Source organism: Salvelinus namaycush, chromosome 2, assembly GCF_016432855.1.
Source record: "Salvelinus namaycush isolate Seneca chromosome 2, SaNama_1.0, whole genome shotgun sequence".
Taxonomy (NCBI): domain Eukaryota; kingdom Metazoa; phylum Chordata; class Actinopteri; order Salmoniformes; family Salmonidae; genus Salvelinus; species Salvelinus namaycush.
Window position 1 is genome coordinate 63,428,753 of NC_052308.1, and position 18,287 is coordinate 63,447,039.

The 18,287-nt window shown below is 44.3% G+C and overlaps 1 protein-coding gene across 2 annotated transcripts in view; it reads left to right on the forward strand.

Moving 5' to 3' along the window:
• Positions 1 to 1,990: 1,990 nt before the first annotated feature.
• The window catches only part of LOC120065793 (histone-lysine N-methyltransferase 2D-like), a 45,429-nt gene continuing 29,132 nt past the window's right edge, over positions 1,991 to 18,287 (forward strand). For both annotated transcript variants that reach the window (XM_039016849.1, XM_039016856.1), the window contains exon 1: positions 1,991 to 2,357. The gene's annotated coding sequence lies outside the window, so the exon portion shown is untranslated. The remainder of the gene's footprint in view (positions 2,358 to 18,287) is intronic.

Below are 18,287 nucleotides of genomic sequence, written 5' to 3' on the forward strand. Positions count from 1 at the left end.
TCTGTGGCGTTGTTATTTCTATAGTATTTCGTTTGTCGTTTGATAATGTGATCCAGTGTGTCAAAGGTGGCCTCACGTTTCCAGACTGCCGAACGACGATGACGAGAGAAGTTACTGTAGTAAAGGGGTGACGTGCTAGGCTTCCATGATATTTTCAGATGAGGTTCCCTCTAATTGTTGTCTTGGTGGACCAAATACTTCGTAACCAGGCCAGAAATGTACCACCATAACACTTTTCTTCAGCATGAGTGTACATGTGTGTGCGTGTGTGTGTGTGTGTGTGTGTGTGTGTGTGTGTGTGTGCTGGTCTGTTTGTCTATCTGTATATCTGCCGGTCTCTGTCTGTCTGTTAGCCTCTCTGTATGTGTGTGGGCTTGCATGGTTGTTTGCACTGTGCCATGGGCAGCGTATGCAGCTGTACCTGGAGCTGCATACACAAAGTATGTCCGGGGTTAGTGTTGTTTTGGCAAAGTATGTCCGGGGTTAGTGTTGTTATGGGTAAAACAACAAGACCACACTGGAAGACTGGGCCAATAAGACAAACAGGGGGATGAAAGAAACCGCTTTGGTTTAACAATTAATCCCTGTTCCATTGCCACAGGCTTTCCCATAGAGACCAATACAGAGCCACACCCTTATAGGACAACATTACAGAGCATTGAGGTGGGTGGGCAGAACCAGGAAGTGACTGGATTTAGTGGTTTTACTAACAACCCAATTAAGGATCTTAGTTTGCGGCCGAATACACACACACACACACATACTATAAAAGCTGCGGCGTCAGGGAGAGGCTCTCGATTCCCCATTCTCTGCAATAGGCCCTATACGAGGCTGACAGGCTGCAGATGTAATAATTAGCAAAGCCCTGTGATTAGCTGAGACAGACAGAGGGGTTAGACAAACGGAACCGTATGAGTCACCCGCTTCCACACACACTATAATGAGGCGAGGTAAACACACACACACACACATTAGGGAGCACACACACACACTGTAAGAAAGGCAGTTTGAATGGTGAGAATCCTTATGTCTACAACTTTCACATCACTCTAGTCCAGAGTGAATGCATCATGTCTGTTTCCAGTCTAACCCTCTCCTCTCCTGGCACTGTGAGTTGGGACTTTTCTTTGACCCAAAGCCTCCTCTTTCATTCGTTCTTCTTTGTCGTCTTGCTGTATAACAAACTAGTTGATGTCCGATTTCTTGGCCCGATTCAGTCTTTCAATCTCCTTCTGTCAATCTCATAGTCTTTGTATGTTCCTTGTCTTTTCATTGATTCCTATTGTAAAGCCAGCAGCTGCAACTGAGGGAACAAAAACAAGCTGCCACTCCCAGTGTCTTCATAAGTGCCATAAACAGATGCACCTTATCGTCGCTGTCTGATGAAAACATCTCCAGAACAGAAACTTTTCAGGAAATGTATTAAATTACCATATTTTCCCATTAACGAACATACCAATTATTAAACTTCAGAAGCTATTTTGAATAAATGTCGATGGTCGTAGAGTTAGGAAATGTTCAGAGCACATTGAGTTACTGCTTTGCAAAAACTGAGTAACAAGGTTTTCATCAGACAGTGACATTATGCTAATAAATAAGACATAACCAGGACTGTGAACAATGCCATTCTCAGTTGAATAAATATGCCTATTCTTCATTGATATCAAGAAACTATCAATTGCATTCAAATCGATTTTTGAACCAACTGAAACTGGAACCTTTACAGACTATTGTGTGTACATACTTATGTAGCCTAGCCTATTTGTTTGGCCTTACAGGCATCCAGTGTAGACCTGCAGTAGTTTAAATATTAGCCATGCAGCTGGATTTTGGAAGTTCATACACAGAGTATGAGTGGGGGGGTGAGGGATGGGGCAAGGCACTCTCGCACACAGAAAATAAAAGGAGTGGCAGTGGTTTAGCATATGACATCATCCCTATTTTAAATAAACCTCAGGCCATGTTCTTCATTGGTTCCTAGCTGGAGAAATCGATTTTTTGGGGGGGGCATGCTTCTCCTTCAATTTCACCCTCGCTCGACTATGTGGTAACTCCACTCATTCGATTCTTCATCTTGAGAGTGGTCTGCTTCTGTGGTCCAAAGAACGTTACTAAAGGAGGGATGCACGTCGTTTGAACAAGTCAATTGAATCTACAGCTTCATTGTGAAGCTTGACAGTAAAGGGAGTCAGCTGCACGTTTGATTGTTTGTCCTCTAAATTTATAACGTCTGCGTCGACATATTTGGTCTGTTTTTTGTCCAGCCAGCGAGGAAGTAGCCTTAAAAAGGAGTAGCCTACGACGGTCCCTGAAAGAATTTGGGGAAACGCTGCGAAGCGTGCCTCGACATTCTTACGGTGAGTGAGAATTGATACATTGTAGCACTAGCCAGCAAACGTCTTGCAAAAAGCAATTTCTGGGCTACATTGTTGCCATTTAGGCGTATTTGATAATTTTCTGCTAATTCATGCTGGCTTCGCGTTAAACAATGGCTACTACTTTATCCAAACAAAGCTCATGAAATTACACAGATCAAGCGTTCGTTGTTGAAAGCCCATGTTTTCTAACTGGATTTGATGTGATGCCTACAACGTCGGTGGAGTTTGGGCGGTGGTTTCCTTTCCCTAAAACAGCCTTGTCAAGGCGCATTAGGTGACTGGACACAACTGTATATGTAGCCTATATGTTAATTTAATCAATAATTTATTGACTAACCTCGGCACCAAACTTCCCCCTATTATGCCCCAGCTCCGACTCTCATTGTTCTGAGAATGAGGGCCCCAAATGGCTCCTGCAAAACCGGGGTTAATTTACCGTTAATGATTTGGGCTTCGCTAAATTCTGTGGCTCGCGGGTAAACTCTGCTATGAAACTGCGTTTTCTAATGGAGAGCAGGTGGAGCGCGAGCCCATTATCGATTGATAGCCCAATCGAAAGTGCATCCTTAACTGTTATTTTATTTATATATGTGTGTGTGTATATATATGTGTGTGTATGTAGTCTAAATGTCTTTGTTGGTTACATTGCTGAATCAATATCACATTATACACACCATTAACATCCAGCTGAAAATCTAATGTGCGCAAAATTGATAGAGAAGCATATAGGCCTGCGCCTGCCCATCACAATTTCCCTATCACAAGAAGATGTTGAGTTACTTTTTACACCAACAGCACGTCAGTGAAAACGGGAGTGTCTGTCTGGCGTATCTCCAAGTCTGGAGATGGCTGGCTGCTAGATTATACTGCTCACCAAGATTCACATCGCTGTCTGTTTTCATACTCACACCTACACATCCAGAGATATCACCCATGACAACAGTCTGGGCAGCGCTAGAGGGAGAGTTCAGAAGCATCAGATGGCTATGTCAGATCCCAGTGATACTGTCATCTGGGTTTTGGCTCCAAATACATATTACGTCATCCGTAATGGGGCACATGCATTCCACATGCCAACGAATGCTATCCCACCTGCCCCATCTCAATGTCACTGATTGGGTGTCAACAGAAGTCCATCAAATGACAGATTCTTGATCAGATTTCGAACGTCTATCGAACAGCATCAGTCTGGTCGTGTCTGCTGTTGTCATCAATTGTTCTGTTTCGGATAACAGGCCTCTTATCAGTGATCAAGTGTTTAATTTCAATCTGAAAGAGTTAATTGTGTTAAATTGTCATTTGATTTCTTAAAGGAGACATGACTGTTTTCCTTTTTGCTAATGTGGTGAATGTGATCTTGTTTGGTTTTCGGGTTTTGTTGTAGGGGTGTGTTATATATCCGTTTCAGGGTGTCGCATTGACTGAGAGGTTACGTTGCTGCAGGGGTTTGACAGTGACACCCTCTCGCCGCCCTGAGTGGGGAGTGTATGTCCTCGCTCAGCAGTGACCTCTCAGGCAACCCTCTGAGTGTGAATTATCACTGCAGGGGTGTGAAACCATCTCTCTCACTGATGCCTATGGCAGCCTGAGCTCCTAACAAGTTCACAAGATCAGGGGTGTCAAACATGCAGTCCGGGAGGGGGGTCCAATCTGGCCCGCGGATGCTCTTATTATTATTATTATATACTTTAAAATGACTAAAACCAAATCAACTGTCAATTATAATGGACCTACATTCAAACAGTTTCTTGAATGTGTCCAGCTCACTAATAATCACCTACATGTCAGGGCGCATTGAAAATTCCAGAAACGATAGATGGACTATATTTAGCAATTTTTTTAATATAACAAATTCTGTGCGGCCTGCCAGACCTCGTTGAAGACCAAATGTGGCCCCCGGGGGGAAATTACTTTGACACCCCGGTTTAAGATAATAACACTTCCCCTGTATGGTCGCCACTTCCTCTGTCCTCATCCTAAACCTCTGCAGTGTCAGATCTAAATAGAATAGAGGTTGGTAGTCAGTGACTAGAGTCTTTGTTTCAATTATGGGCTCTTTTGGCATAGAGGAACTATATCACACTACGTCAATAAGGGGGGAAAATTCAAGGGACTCTCCCAACAAATTACGGGGCGGACATAACAGAACGTTGCAATTCAAAACCAAAGTTTTCAGTGGTTTTGCAGGAAGTTGATGCGTTGGACTAGGAACCGAAAGGTTGCTAGATCGATTCCCAGAGCTGACGAGGTAAAAATCTGCCGTTCTGCCCCTGAACAAGGCAGTTAACCCACTGTTCCTGTGCCGTCATTGAAAATAAGAATTTGTTCTTAACTGACTTGCTTAGTTAAATAAAATAAAAATGTAAAATAGCCACTAGTGAAATGCACTCGTTAAAAATAACCTCTGTGATCTCCATCTTGCTAGCCAGTATTTTTTTAAAGCGGATAAAGTAGTGATGTAGGCAGTGACGTAGTTTGCCTATGCCAAAAAATAACCCAGTCACTGCTTTTGTCTATGGTTGGGTTGACGAGACTACCCTACGTGCAGGTTTAGGATCAGTATTACCAACCCTAAAATCATCCTTATCGCTGTAGTTATTGAAAGAAAACTGACCTTAGATCAGCCTCGTAGAACTAACGTTCTTTCTACGAGAGTCATGTAACATGATTAGCACCCAACTAGTCTTGGAATGTAAATGCACTGGTGCACTTCAAATGGTTCCTCTCCTGTAGTCTGGACTCCCTTGTTTAGTCAGCATGGTGCCTTTTGGGGCAGCTGCAGTTGTCTATTTTAGTTAAGACTCACATAAATACAAGTGGTTGTCATTGCATTGTTTCCGATCGCGTGACCGGACCGCTGCTTAAATTGGATACAGCTGTAAAACTCTGGTCAGTATCTTAGTTATTTCGTTGGGTGCCTTCAACAAATTCACTTAAATAATAGTATTGGGAGTGCGGGTGTCACAAAGGTGTGCTGTTGACTCATGGCTTTCCACTTGTATGGTTGCTAATGCGCCCTTATTTGCTCTGGTTATTGTTGGGGCCATGTGAAAGCATCAATGCAACATCTGAGATATTACGCAATGCATGTCAAGGTCACTGGGCTCAAATCCATTTTCTTTGCCCTGCAGTGAGCAGATGATATAATACCTAATTACACACACCCTGACGGGACTAGCTATTATCTACCCTATCAACTGCCATAAAATCCCTCAATTTGCTGTATTACGTATGGCACACATCTGCTGTGAAATACAATTACAGTAGGTTTCATCATGCATTCTCTCACTGGTTTCTATGGTGTCTCAGTAAGTCGGACCCAAATATAGGCAGTAGGGTGCTATTTGGGACGCAGAAACACGGTCTCCAGTCTGGAAGGGTTGCTGCCGGCTGTCCCGTGGGAAGCTGTGGTTGGTTGTGCTGCTGTAGCGCTTGCCACTGTGGTGGTCTGTGCCTTGGCATTCAGCGTTCTCTTTATTAGCCACGAAGCAATGGACACACACTGCTTTTAGACTCTGTGGCTGCCTGGCATTATGAAATGTGGCTCTGTGCTCTGCTATGAGCCAAAGTGTTCAGCACATTCAGGAATCTGGTTTGGTCAGATCCTGTGTGTTCTGGTCTGACCTTTCTGCTCAAAGAACTATTAAGTCCACTTAGGAAAAATATTAAATATGAGGCTTCATTCAAATCTATTCGCACTGTATCCCTCCCGATAGGCTTTAGCCATATATGGTTTGTTTTAATGGGGTGCTTTGGGACAAGGTTTGATTTGTGGTTAGGCGTTGACCCCCAGGTTTGAGGTGTGTGTATGACAGCCCTTGCTGTCTGTGTGTTGTGGCTGGTTACACACATCCTGTTTTGCTCTGGTCTGCCTCTCGACCCATGAGTAACCTAGGTCTGTGTGTTCAGTAATAGAGTCATGGTGTGTGTGCCCCCAAGTGCCTGGCAGCCAGGCAGGAGCGATGGGATCAGTCCATCTGGCCTGGGCTCACCCTGGCTGCTCATAGCCCTGGTAACTGATCTGGCCCTGAGGCGGCAGCACCACAGAGCACAGCTACTTTCCACTATTGACTTTCTTCCTGATCCCCAGAGAGGAGCGGCCCTGTAGCCGTCCCACTATCAGCCTCACCCTCCCCATCCCTCCAAAGCCTGGTGTCCCTGGTCTGTCATGGCTTTAACTCAATTAGTCTTTCAGTGATTCCCTGCAACTTATCCCCTTGTCTCCTTCGCAAACCCCTCAGACCTTCTCCAATGGGGGTTGAGAAGATGTGAATTTAGAGCCCTGGTGTCCCAGGTCTGGTTGTTCTTGTGGGATTTTGGCCAAAACCAAGCGTGCCAGCTGCTACCCCTGTCCCCCTGCCCTGGCTAAACTAATCCACACGCCCCTCTATGCCCCAGGACAAAGGGGGCTCAGTGGGCACAGGGGCAGACAATGGGCCCTGTCTGTTACCTTTTAATCCTCAGATTACTCACTGACAACCAGCACACACACCTCCCCTCTGCCATCTCCCACCCTGCGAGAACATTCAGCCCCATTCGCGCCTTGTCCTGATGAGACCCCCAGACCAAACCTGGCTCAGTGCTGCTTTGAACCTGGTCCAGTTTAACCAGATTGTGCTAGCCTCGAGTCTATTTCCTTATTCCCCCCAGGCTAAATGACTAGGTTACCCCATTGTCTTATGATTTCCCTTAACACTACCTTGTTAGGCTATCCCATCTGACTCCCCAAGGCTAATTGGCTACACTAACTATCCACTTAGCCTGTAGCGTGACTCGCCACAGTCTTATCCTCCTCATCCCGTTATCGAGTGCTTTAAAGTCACTTAGCACATCTCCATGCCCCCCTATGGAATTAATTAACATTAACGTGTGGTTTAAGTACACAGTCCAGCTAATGAATTGTTTAGCATGGCTAAGCCAATGCTTCGTGTCCATCCTATATGTCAGGGACAGCAGCTCTAATCCTGGAGGGCTGTAGCACTTGCAGGACACATATACTTCAGCCAAGCAATCAACTAATTATGGTCTTTCATTAGACCAGGATAGGGTTTATTCATAGGAGCTGGACTGGAACAGGAGCATGCACACACTGCAGTCCTCCATGACTTGGAGATGTCCACTACTGATCCATAGAATAGCTTAGAAGCATCTTTGTTCTCTCCGTATATCTGTGGTCTACCCAAGTTGGCAAAGGGGCCTTGTGCCCCGGTGTCTCCAACGGGGTCTGCCCTAGCCTCATCAGTCATCCAGGAAGTGGGACTGTGCAGACACATCATACAGGTCTTTGTCTAGAGTTAACAAGCTTTGTAGTGCGCCAACTATACATGGGGCGGGGCTTCCAGAAGACCCCTAGTGCAGAGGACACCCAGTGAGGGGTGGGGTGATGCAAGAAAGGGGCGCTTGGTGGGGTAGAGCTCCGCTACCCGACCTGAGCTCGACGGACCCCGACATTATACATCGGGTTAGGGCCTGTTTATTCATCAGTAACTAGGGTGTGGGCAGGGTGTCACTAAATTGACCTCTAACATTTTGAAGCTGAGCCAGTTGCTTGTGCTCTGCTGCGCAGTACAGTCATATCTGACTAGGATCATAACGATGTTCCTTGCGTTTTGTCGGAGTTTACAGCTAACTGCTTCATGTCTCTTCATTGAGCAGAGCAGCCCAAGTGGAGCCCTTGCTATGGTTACTCACTGACTCGGAGTGCAGGGAGCTTGTGTCAGATGGAGAGTAGCAGCTAAAGGGTTTACTAATGGAGGAAGTCTTTTCTGATTTTGGGCCAGGCCTTAAACTTGGCAGAAACAATAGGGCCTGAATGTCTTGGGCATGGTTAGGGTTTGGGGGGCTTAAAATACATGCCCGTGTAGGGCTCCAGTAGGGGGTCCCATGTTTTGGATTGTACCCTAAGACATTTAATGCTGGCTGGCTTGGGGAACCTGTGTGTTTTGTTTTTGATTAGCCATAGAGGGATTTGATAGGTCATTTTTGCGATTTGATTTGTCATTGACATGGGTTTTAGGCTTCAATTCTGTCTCCAACTGAAATGAGCACTACCTCTTCAGTGTACTGCCACTGCCAGATGAGATGCCATGGGCTTCAGTTAGTAGCGATGGCTTTTCAGGTCGGCATGAGCTCATATTCCCACTGAGTAATTCCATTCCACTCTGAGTCCATTGTGCCAGTGGATCTGGTTAAATGGAAGGGTAAAGGTCAGTAAGCTATCCTCCATGGGAGAGTTTCTCCTGTTGAGATGCCTCATAGGAGATCAGCACCCTGCCCTCACCCTCAGGTCACTGTGAAGAGCCTGCCACCATAGGGTGTGCATGGGAAGGCAGCGGTGCGTAGCGGTGCATAGCTTCATTGGGAGAGCCCACAGTAGTGTGTGTGCGTTGTCCAACATGGCCTGTTTTTGTTACGGAGTGGCTGCGGATCTGGCTTTTTCAGGATCTTCAGTCTACAGCACTAAAATATTCTGTGCTTGTATATATTCTCTACGCTTGGAGAAGAGGCTACTCGGGCGACGCATATGTAACAATTGCTTAACGCTATGGGCTACTGTATGTTTAAGCTTAAACTCTATTGGACCAGTTAGGTTCACTACTGGAGCAGTAGTGAGAAATTAAAACCACACAACTAATAATACAACTAATAATTTAGGAAAAGAATGCCGGCTTGTATTTTGTAAATAAAAACACTTACAAAATAAATGAATCACTGAGTAAATATTTTTATGTGACATTTGTACAATGAGCTCAATATCAATGAAATGCATCAACTTTACAACACACTTAGATATCGGCCATATATTCTGCCTATAGGTTACTAGGGTGCACCCAACTCTGAGGGTGTCTCAGATTTCAAAGTTGAAATGGCAATACAATAAACATGAATCCACATAAAACACAAACCAATTCACAAATATTGACATGAACCACTATGAGATGGAATCAAATGTGAGTGACTGTGCTGATCAATTAACACTGTAAGGCATTTAAGTGTAGCATGTGCTTATAACAATCCCACTGCAATGTATGATGCAATGATGTCTTGCAAGAAAAATCCTACCACACCTTAGTATGGCAGTGTAAATTCACTGTTCTCCAAGGAAAATAAATCTTCACATGCAAATCCTCTTGTTGTCCTGGGTTCGGGCTGCTCGCCATCGTTGGTGGAACTGAATCCATACTCAGAAAACCTGACCTGTTTTACAAACAGGATCACACTATATGTGTGTGTATATATATATATATATATATCTCATGAGTACCTTCTTATATAACCATTAATATAGTGCTTAGCTTCATTCTCTTACAGGAATAAGAAGATAAAACTTACTCAAAATGCTTTACACTTTAACTACAGCACCAGACTCATGTGGACTGAACAATAGACTAACTAGCCCGGGCAAATAAAGTACTAGTGCTTACACCTACATGCAATTTCTTATAAAGTCATCTAAAACATAAGTGTACCAAAATGGATATTGATACTAGTTAATCACTTATGAAAGTATGAAAACTAAAATAGTTCGCCATGCATGATCACTAACGTTTGCTATTTCAATTGATCGATAACTGAGCTAGCCTAACACGGAACCCAAACCGGCTGCGCGTGTGTGCCATCGTGCATACATTTATTTTGTCCCCCCACACGAAACGCGATCACGACACACAGGTTAAAATATCAAAACAAACTCTGAACCAATAGTAACTAGTAACGTTAAGTATTATTCAACATTAGTTGGCCTGCGTTACACATAGTCATTGGGCAATTGGCCATGGTGCTCGTTTAATAAAGTTGGATCGATATCTGCAAGATCATATAATCAGTGTTCACCATAACCAAATATAATGGCATAGTAGTTTAAAATGACTGTCAACAGCGCTTGCCACTAGGCAAAATACGCAGGTAGGCTATGCTACAGTTTAACACCATCTGCTCTAAAATTAGTTAGCTCCATCATTCTAAACAACACCGTAGGCTACTTCTAAACAACACTGTATAACTGAAGAAAATCTGAATGCATATCCCCCATTAAACTGATTGAGATCAAATGGTTACTATATAGAATCATTCTGCAATGGATGTTTCACAGGTAAAACTTGAAGAATTATCATGTTGAATGCGTGGTGTTTTTGTCTGACAGTAGTTTTATGCTATTATATTTGGTTATGTAGAATACTGTGATCTTGCAGACACTGATTCAGCTTTGATCTAACTTTATTAAACGAGCACCATTCCACGGAGTAGCTTGTTCTCTGCACCTAAAGAGAATATACACGTATGCAGAAGCTCTGGATCTTTGAGAGCAGCAGACTAAAGATCCTGAAAAAGTCGGCTCGGCAACCATCGCCTTTTTGTTATCAGACGCCAGCAGGGACTGTGAAGGAAATGCTAGTGCCTCTCCCTCCCTCACTGTGTCCCAGAATGAATTCTTTGGAGTAGAGCTGTGTTTTGTGTGTGTGGTTTCCTGCCTCTTTTGCAGTGTGTGGAAGAAGGCGGCAGTTGTGGTTAGAGTGCGTTGGGATGTGAACAACCCGCCCCCCAGTTGGGTCTGCCGAGGACATCACTCACTCACACGCTTTGGCACTTACGACCCCTACCCTTCTTAAACCCTGCCTACTAGCCTATATGGAGCCCACTGCAGCCTCCATATAGGATCTTATCATAATCTCATGCTGCACTTGGCACAACTGTGCCCAAGGTAATTTAGGCCTATTAAAGGTACAATGCTACCATTATTTTTATCTCTATATCAAATCATTTCTGGGTAACAATTAAGTTTTCAAAAATATATACTTTTTTTTTAACAGGTGGCTTCTTAACAAAGCACTATTGGTCTATTAACTCATTTTCTGATGTCACCAGGCAGGCCAAAACTCCATCCCAGGGCATGATCATAATTTTTCACAATTTCGCAGTATTATTACAAGCTCATAGTGTGTGGGGGGGGGGGGATATATACACACACACACGCAGTTGAAGTCGGAGGTTTACATACACTTAGGTTGGAGTCATTATAACTTGTTTTTCAACCATTCCACACATTTCTTGTTAACAAACTATAGTTTTGGCAAGTCGGTTAGGACATCTACTTTGTGCATGACACAAGTCATTTTTCCAACAATTGTTTACAGACAGATTATTTCACTTATAATTCACTATCACAATTCTAGTGGGTCAGAAGTTTGCATACACTAAGTTGACTGTGCCTTTAAACAGCTTGGAAAATTCCAGAAAATGTCATGGCTTTAGAAGGTTCTGATAGGCTAATTGACATCATTTGAGTCAATTGGAGGTGTACCTGTGGATGTATTTCAAGGCCTACCTTCAAACTCAGTGCCTCTTTGCTTGACATCATGGGAAAATCAAAAGAAATCAGCCCAAAAAATTGTAGACCTCCACAAGTCTGGATCATCCTTGGGAGCAATTTCCAAACGCCTGAAGGTACCACGTTCATCTGTACAAACCATAGTAAGCTAGTATAAACACCATGGGATCACGCAGCCGTCATACCGCTCAGAAAAGAGACACGTTCTGGCTCCTAGAGATGGTGCAAATCAATCCCAGAACAACAGCAAAGGACCTTGTGAAGATGCTGGAGGAAACGGGTACAAAAGTATCTATATCCACAGTAAAACGAGTCCTATATTGACATAACCTGAAAGGCCGCTCAGCAAGGAAGAAGCCACTGCTCCAAAACCGCCATTAAAAAAGCCAGACTAGGGTTTGCAACTGCACATGGCGACAAAGATCGTATTTTTTGGAGAAATGTCCTCTGGTCTGATGAAACAAAAATAGAACTGTTTGGCCATAATGACCATTGTTAGATTTGGAGGAAAAAGAGGCTTGCAAGCCTGAGAAGACCATCCCACCTGAAGCATGGGGGTGGCAGCATCATGTTGGGGTGCTTTGCTGCAGGAGGGACTGGTGCACTTCACAAAATAGTCAGTCAGGAAGTTAAAGCTTGGTCGCAAATGGGTCTTCCAAATGGACAATGACCCCAAGCATACTTCCAAAGTTGTGGCAAAATGGCTTAAGGACAACAAGTCAAGGTATTGGAGTGGCCATCACAAAGCCCTGACCTCAATCCCATAGAACATTTGTGGGCAGAACTGAAAAAGCGTGTACGAGCAAGGAGGCCTACAGACCTTACTCGGTTACACCAGCTCTGTCAGGCGGAATGGGCCAATATTCACCCAACTTATTGTGGGAAGCTTGTGGAAGGCTACCCAAAACATTTGACCCAAGTTAAACCATTTAAAGGCAATGCTACCAAATACTAATTGAGTGTATGTAAACTTCTGACCCACTGGGAATGTGATGAAAGAAATAAAAGCTGAAATAAATAGTTCTCTCTACTCTTATTCTGACATTTCACATTCTTAAATTAGTGGTGATCCTAACTGACCTAAGACAGGGAATTTTTACTAGGATTAAATGTCAGGAATTGTGAAACTGAGTTTAAATGTATTTGGCTATGGTGTATGTAAACTTCCGACTTCAACTGTATATATAACACAGATGCTTACACCCATCCGCCATCCCCGTCCACAACCAAAGCCTCCTTGAAGGTAACATTGCTCACTGTTGCCCCTAGTGGCCGGTTTCCACGTCATCTCCTGACGTCCTCAGACATGGATGGACGTCGAATACCGACTTGCATCACTAGTGACCTGCCTGGTGTGCTTTTGTTGATTTGCTGTATTTTCAAAATTGAGAGCAGGGACTCCCATGTCTATGACAACAGCATCTTTCATTTAGTTGAGAAGGACTGAGACAGCCATGCAACTGGGTTGAGAACAGAGCTGGGCTCATATGCTCAGCAGAGCCTCTCCTGTCATTACGCTGTGAGTAATGACTATCTTGTGTTGGTGGATTTCATCAGGAGATTGGATCTCTCTGCGTGCCATGTTTTCTGAGTGTTCTGTGGTGATGCAGCAGAACTCTGCAACACTGCCTTATATGGGCAGAAGAAGCAACAGTCTTACGCTCTCTCCACACCCCACACACACTTCACCCCATCCTTCGCCCTTCCACCACCAATCCTAAGAGTTCATTCAACTTCCCCTTCTTACTAAATATATTGGCTCCCTCTTTGGACAGGCTGGCAGTCTAGATAGGCCAGTTCTGGCTTTCCCTGCTCAACTATTTTTTTCCCCCCTCGGTGGATAGGAAGTATTTAGGAGGCTGTGTTCTCATGCTGTTGGTAGGTTAATGACTTGGGTCATTCATTAGGCACTCAACGGAAGAAAATGGACTGACAAGGGGAAGGATTACCTGAACCAGCATTTCTTATTGGTCAAGTTTTCGTTTTCCATTGCAAAATGCTTTGCTACGATTTTCCCTAATGAAGATGACCCTGGTGTGTGTGTGTATATCTGCTTTGGTCAAAATGCGTTGTAACTTCTGGTGAACTTGGTCAGTTGTTGACTTTGACTAGTGACTGCCCCTTTCCTGTCTGCAGGGAACTGGTCCAATAATGAAGTTCTATGTAGGAAACCCCCTTCCCTAATAAACCCCTCCTTCTCCAATACTCTTTTCTCCCTACAAAACTCCTGTCTTTCTAAAGCCTCTCCACTCTCCCTTATCCACCCTCCTTTCCTGTCATACCCCTTTATATATACACACACACACACACACACACACACACACCCACACACTGAATGAAGCCTGTGTTTCCTTTGGCCAGAGCCCCAGTACTTCGGAGGCCTCCACATAGCAAGGCCTCACTCAGTCAGACAGCAGTCCATTAATGAATAACCAGAGACTGAGGCCCCTGTTTGTCGAACACCCATGGTGCTATACAGCTCAGTTACACCATAGTCTCTACCATCCAGGCCCAGTTTAGCTAGCAGACGCTGTGTTAAATGCTCAATTGGGTTGTCTCTGTCAGGCACAGGGGCAGTCAGGGAAGGTTGGTCACAGACACAGGGTTTGCTTTGGCAGTGCAGTCTAAAATGGAGGTCTATTGTTCACAGTCTTGTAGTCAAAGATGATGCAAGTACTTTGTATAGCACAGTGGAATCAGAAGAATGCTTAATCTGACCGTCCCCTGCGCTCACTCTAACACAGTTTATATACTGAACAAAAATATAAATGCAAAAATGTCAAAGATTTGACGAAGTCACAGTTCATATAAGGAAGTCATTCAATTTAAATGAATAAATTAGGCCCTAATCTATGGATTTTACAGGACTGGGAATACAGATATGCATCTGTTGGTCTCAGATAAAGTAGTGGCGTGAATCAGAAAACCAGTTGGTATCTGGTGTCACCACCATTTGCCTCATGCAGTGTGACACCTCTCCTTCGCATAGTTGATCAGGCTGTTGATTGTGGCCTGTGGAATGTTGTCCCACTCCCCTTCAATGGCTGTGCCAAGTTGCTGGATATCGGCGGGAACTGGAATACACTGTTGATCCAAAGCATCCCAAACAAAACTCTGGTAACACCTGTGGTGGACATTCCTGCATTCAACATGCCAATTGCACACTCCCTAAAAACTGGAGACATCTGTGGCGTTGTGTAACACAACTGCACATTTTAGGGGCTTTTTATCACCCCCAGCACAAGGTGCACCTGTGTAATGATCATGCTGTTTAATCAGCCTCTTTATATGCCACACCTGTCAGGTGGATGGATAATCTTGGCAAAGGAGAAATGCTCACTAACAGGGATGTAAACAAATATGTGCTCAATTTTATAGAAATAAGCTTCTTGTGCATATGGAAAATGTCTGGGTTCTTTTATTTCAGCTCATGAAACATGGGACCAACTATTCAGTGTATATATTCGTACACACCCTTCCTGTGACAGCTGTTTATAGGCTGCTACCCTGAGGAGCCTGACAGGCAGAGCTGGAATGTGGACGGGGTGGCTCGGCTCACCGACAGACGCCCTGGCCCGAGCTCTCCCCAGGCATTCCAGCACATGTGCACACGACACTGGGCCTCAACCTCAAACCTTTAGGGCAGATTTATCATTGAAACACCCCTCATATTTCCCTCCGCACTCTCCCCGTTCACCTCCCTCTGTGAGCTAGCAGAGAGAATAATCTATTTTTCACCTGTGGTTAAGACTGTTATGACACTAAACTGACATCAGTAACACCCCCAGCATCCATCCCAACCCTTGCTCTTTTTCTCTTTCGTTCTCCCTGTAGTCCGACTGCATTTCCAACCCACTCTCAACACCGCTAAATCCCCCTCTGTTTGTATTAAAGGAGTATTATAAGTGACCCATTTTGCTGTGCGGCTAAAACATGGCTGGCACTGTAGGATGATTGCAGACAGCTGTAATTAAACTGCAAGAAAAAAAGAGGGGGCGAGAGAGGGGGGGGGGGTGAGTTAGAAGATGCAACGCAGCAAAGATGAGACAGAGACAGGGGCACCGAGTTTCTTCCGTCTAGACAGCCCACCCCACAGGCTTACGATGGCAGCGTTAACCACACACCCAGAGAATAACAGACAACTTGCAGAGTTTGTTTTCCTGGACACTAGTTATTATCCAGTCACTGTTGTCAGACTGCAGCCCGGGAGCAATTTCCAACCGGCTTATGAATTTGCAAACTTCCAACACATGGTAATTGTTGCCAGGGGCATTGAGCTAATTGTGATATTAGCTGCAGCGCTAGCTGGAAAGTAAGCATGCTGTGTCCTGAATATGGTATTAGCCTTTTTTTTTTTTTTTACTGGTATTTGTTATGCAAATGAATGGAGGGGAGCACAATGGCTCATTATTTCATAAAAATGCATGACGTCTTTCATATCTATCAACCGTGCAGTTTATTCTATCGTTTTTTTTTGGTGAGCGTTCCCCTTTTAATCATTCCAATTGCAAATCTATGCTAAGACTTGGCCAGGGATATGGAAAGCAGCTCAGAAATTCCCAGAGAATTTGTCACGAGGACATTTTGGTGATGAGGGGTTTTAAGAAAGATGCCGTGCAATAGTTTCAAATAGGACAAACTACAGCTAGCTTCTCTGACGCAGAGGAGTCTCTAACACCCTCACTAATCGCCTTGCTACAGTTCAACAAAGCCCTTGATATGCATGTGTAGGGTTTTAGTGACGCCATCATGCCACCTACCACTACCCAGAGGTCGGCTCAGTTCATGGTAAGGAATGCGATACAGGCTGCACTTTGGTAAGCCCCTGGCATTAGTGGTTAAGTCAGCAGCCACTGGCATTTGCTGGACCTGCGATGGGCACAAGTAAAGCCAGGCCAGTGCCCATTCTGCCCAAGGCCAAAACATCCCCCTTTTATCCTGCTGCTGTCCACCGAACGCGGATACAGCGACGGCGCGTTAAATCCGACTCCTGCCCGGCCCACTGGCGCTGCCCGCTGGATTTACTTAGCTGGCAGTCGTCCCTCTCTGACGTCCCTCATCCCGCTATTTCCCTAATGCATCGCTACATTGGTGTCAGAGCCCATCCAAATGCGGTAGCCGCATTGTTTGAAACACTGAGTATTGAGTTGAACTTGTGATATTGTGAAGAGATGACAAATTAGTAAATTAAGTTTAGCCATGTTTCCTCCCCAAATTAGATTGATGATAATGCTCAATGTACTAGGTCCTGGTGAAACTCTGCTGGCCTCTAACTCATGGACAATAATCCAAACTTGATTCAGCCAAGTCATTGATAACAAATTCTGTTTCACAAAAACCTCTTGGGCATCAAGAGTTGAAGTATGCTATAATATATATATATATATATATATATATATATATATATATATAGCATTGAATAATGTAGAGATCTGTAAGAATAGCTAGCAGCTCTGGTGTAGGCCTGCTCAGTTGACTGAAGGCTGCGAACTTGGCCCCTCTCCTCATGGTGCCTTTATCCTCCCTGGCCCCTCTCTTGCTCTGTGCTGGAGATATGTAACAGAAGAGGAGAAAAGGGAGGTGGCGGCGAACAGCCTTTCTGCCTGCAGTTAGAGCCAGAAGGACGAGGAGAGGAAAAGCACTGAAGGCTTTTTGTTTGTCCTCTCTGGTTGAAGTAGGGGTCAGACCATTGGTTTGGAGGGAGAGATTGAGGGGTGCATGTGTTTCGGGGGAGGGGTGTTGGTATTAGTTCTATTGGCTGTCTGCTATCAAACTGGCCCAGCGAGTTCCACAGGATCCTGTTAATTTGCCTTTTAGTCCAGTCATTTGCCAATTGACCGGACTAAAAGGCTGTTAGGCCTCATGTGTCACTCAAACAGGCCAAGGCCAAACGGTATTGAAGGAAAGAAATTCCTCTGTAAACATAAAAATGTGTGAATAAGTAGCAAACTGAGGTTTGTGTGGAGAGTTGGGGACAAGGTGTTCCACTCTATGGTATGTGTCAATGTTAATACAGTTGAAGTCGGAAGTTTACATATACCTTAGCCAAATACATTTCAACTCAGTTTTTCACAATTCCTGACATTTAATCCTAGTAAAAAGTCCCTGTCTTAGATCAGTTTATTTTTAAGAATGTGAAATGTCAGAATAATAGTAGAGAGAATGAATTATTTCAGCTTTTATTTCTTTCATCACATTCCCAGTGGGTCAGAAGTTTACATACACTCAATTGGTATTTGGTAGCATTGCCTTTAAATTGTTTAACTTGGGTCAAATGTTTCAGGTAGCCTTCCGCAAGCTTCCCACAATAAGTTGGGTGAATATTGGCCCATTCCGCCTGACAGAGCTGGTGTAACCGAGTAAGGTCTGTAGGCCTCCTTGCTCGTACACGCTTTTTCAGTTCTGCCCACAAATGTTCTATGGGATTGAGGTCAGGGCTTTGTGATGGCCACTCCAATACCTTGACTTGTTGTCCTTAAGCCATTTTGCCACAACTTTGGAAGTATGCTTGGGGTCATTGTCCATTTGGAAGACCCATTTGCGACCAAGCTTTAACTTCCTGACTGACGTCTTGAGATGTT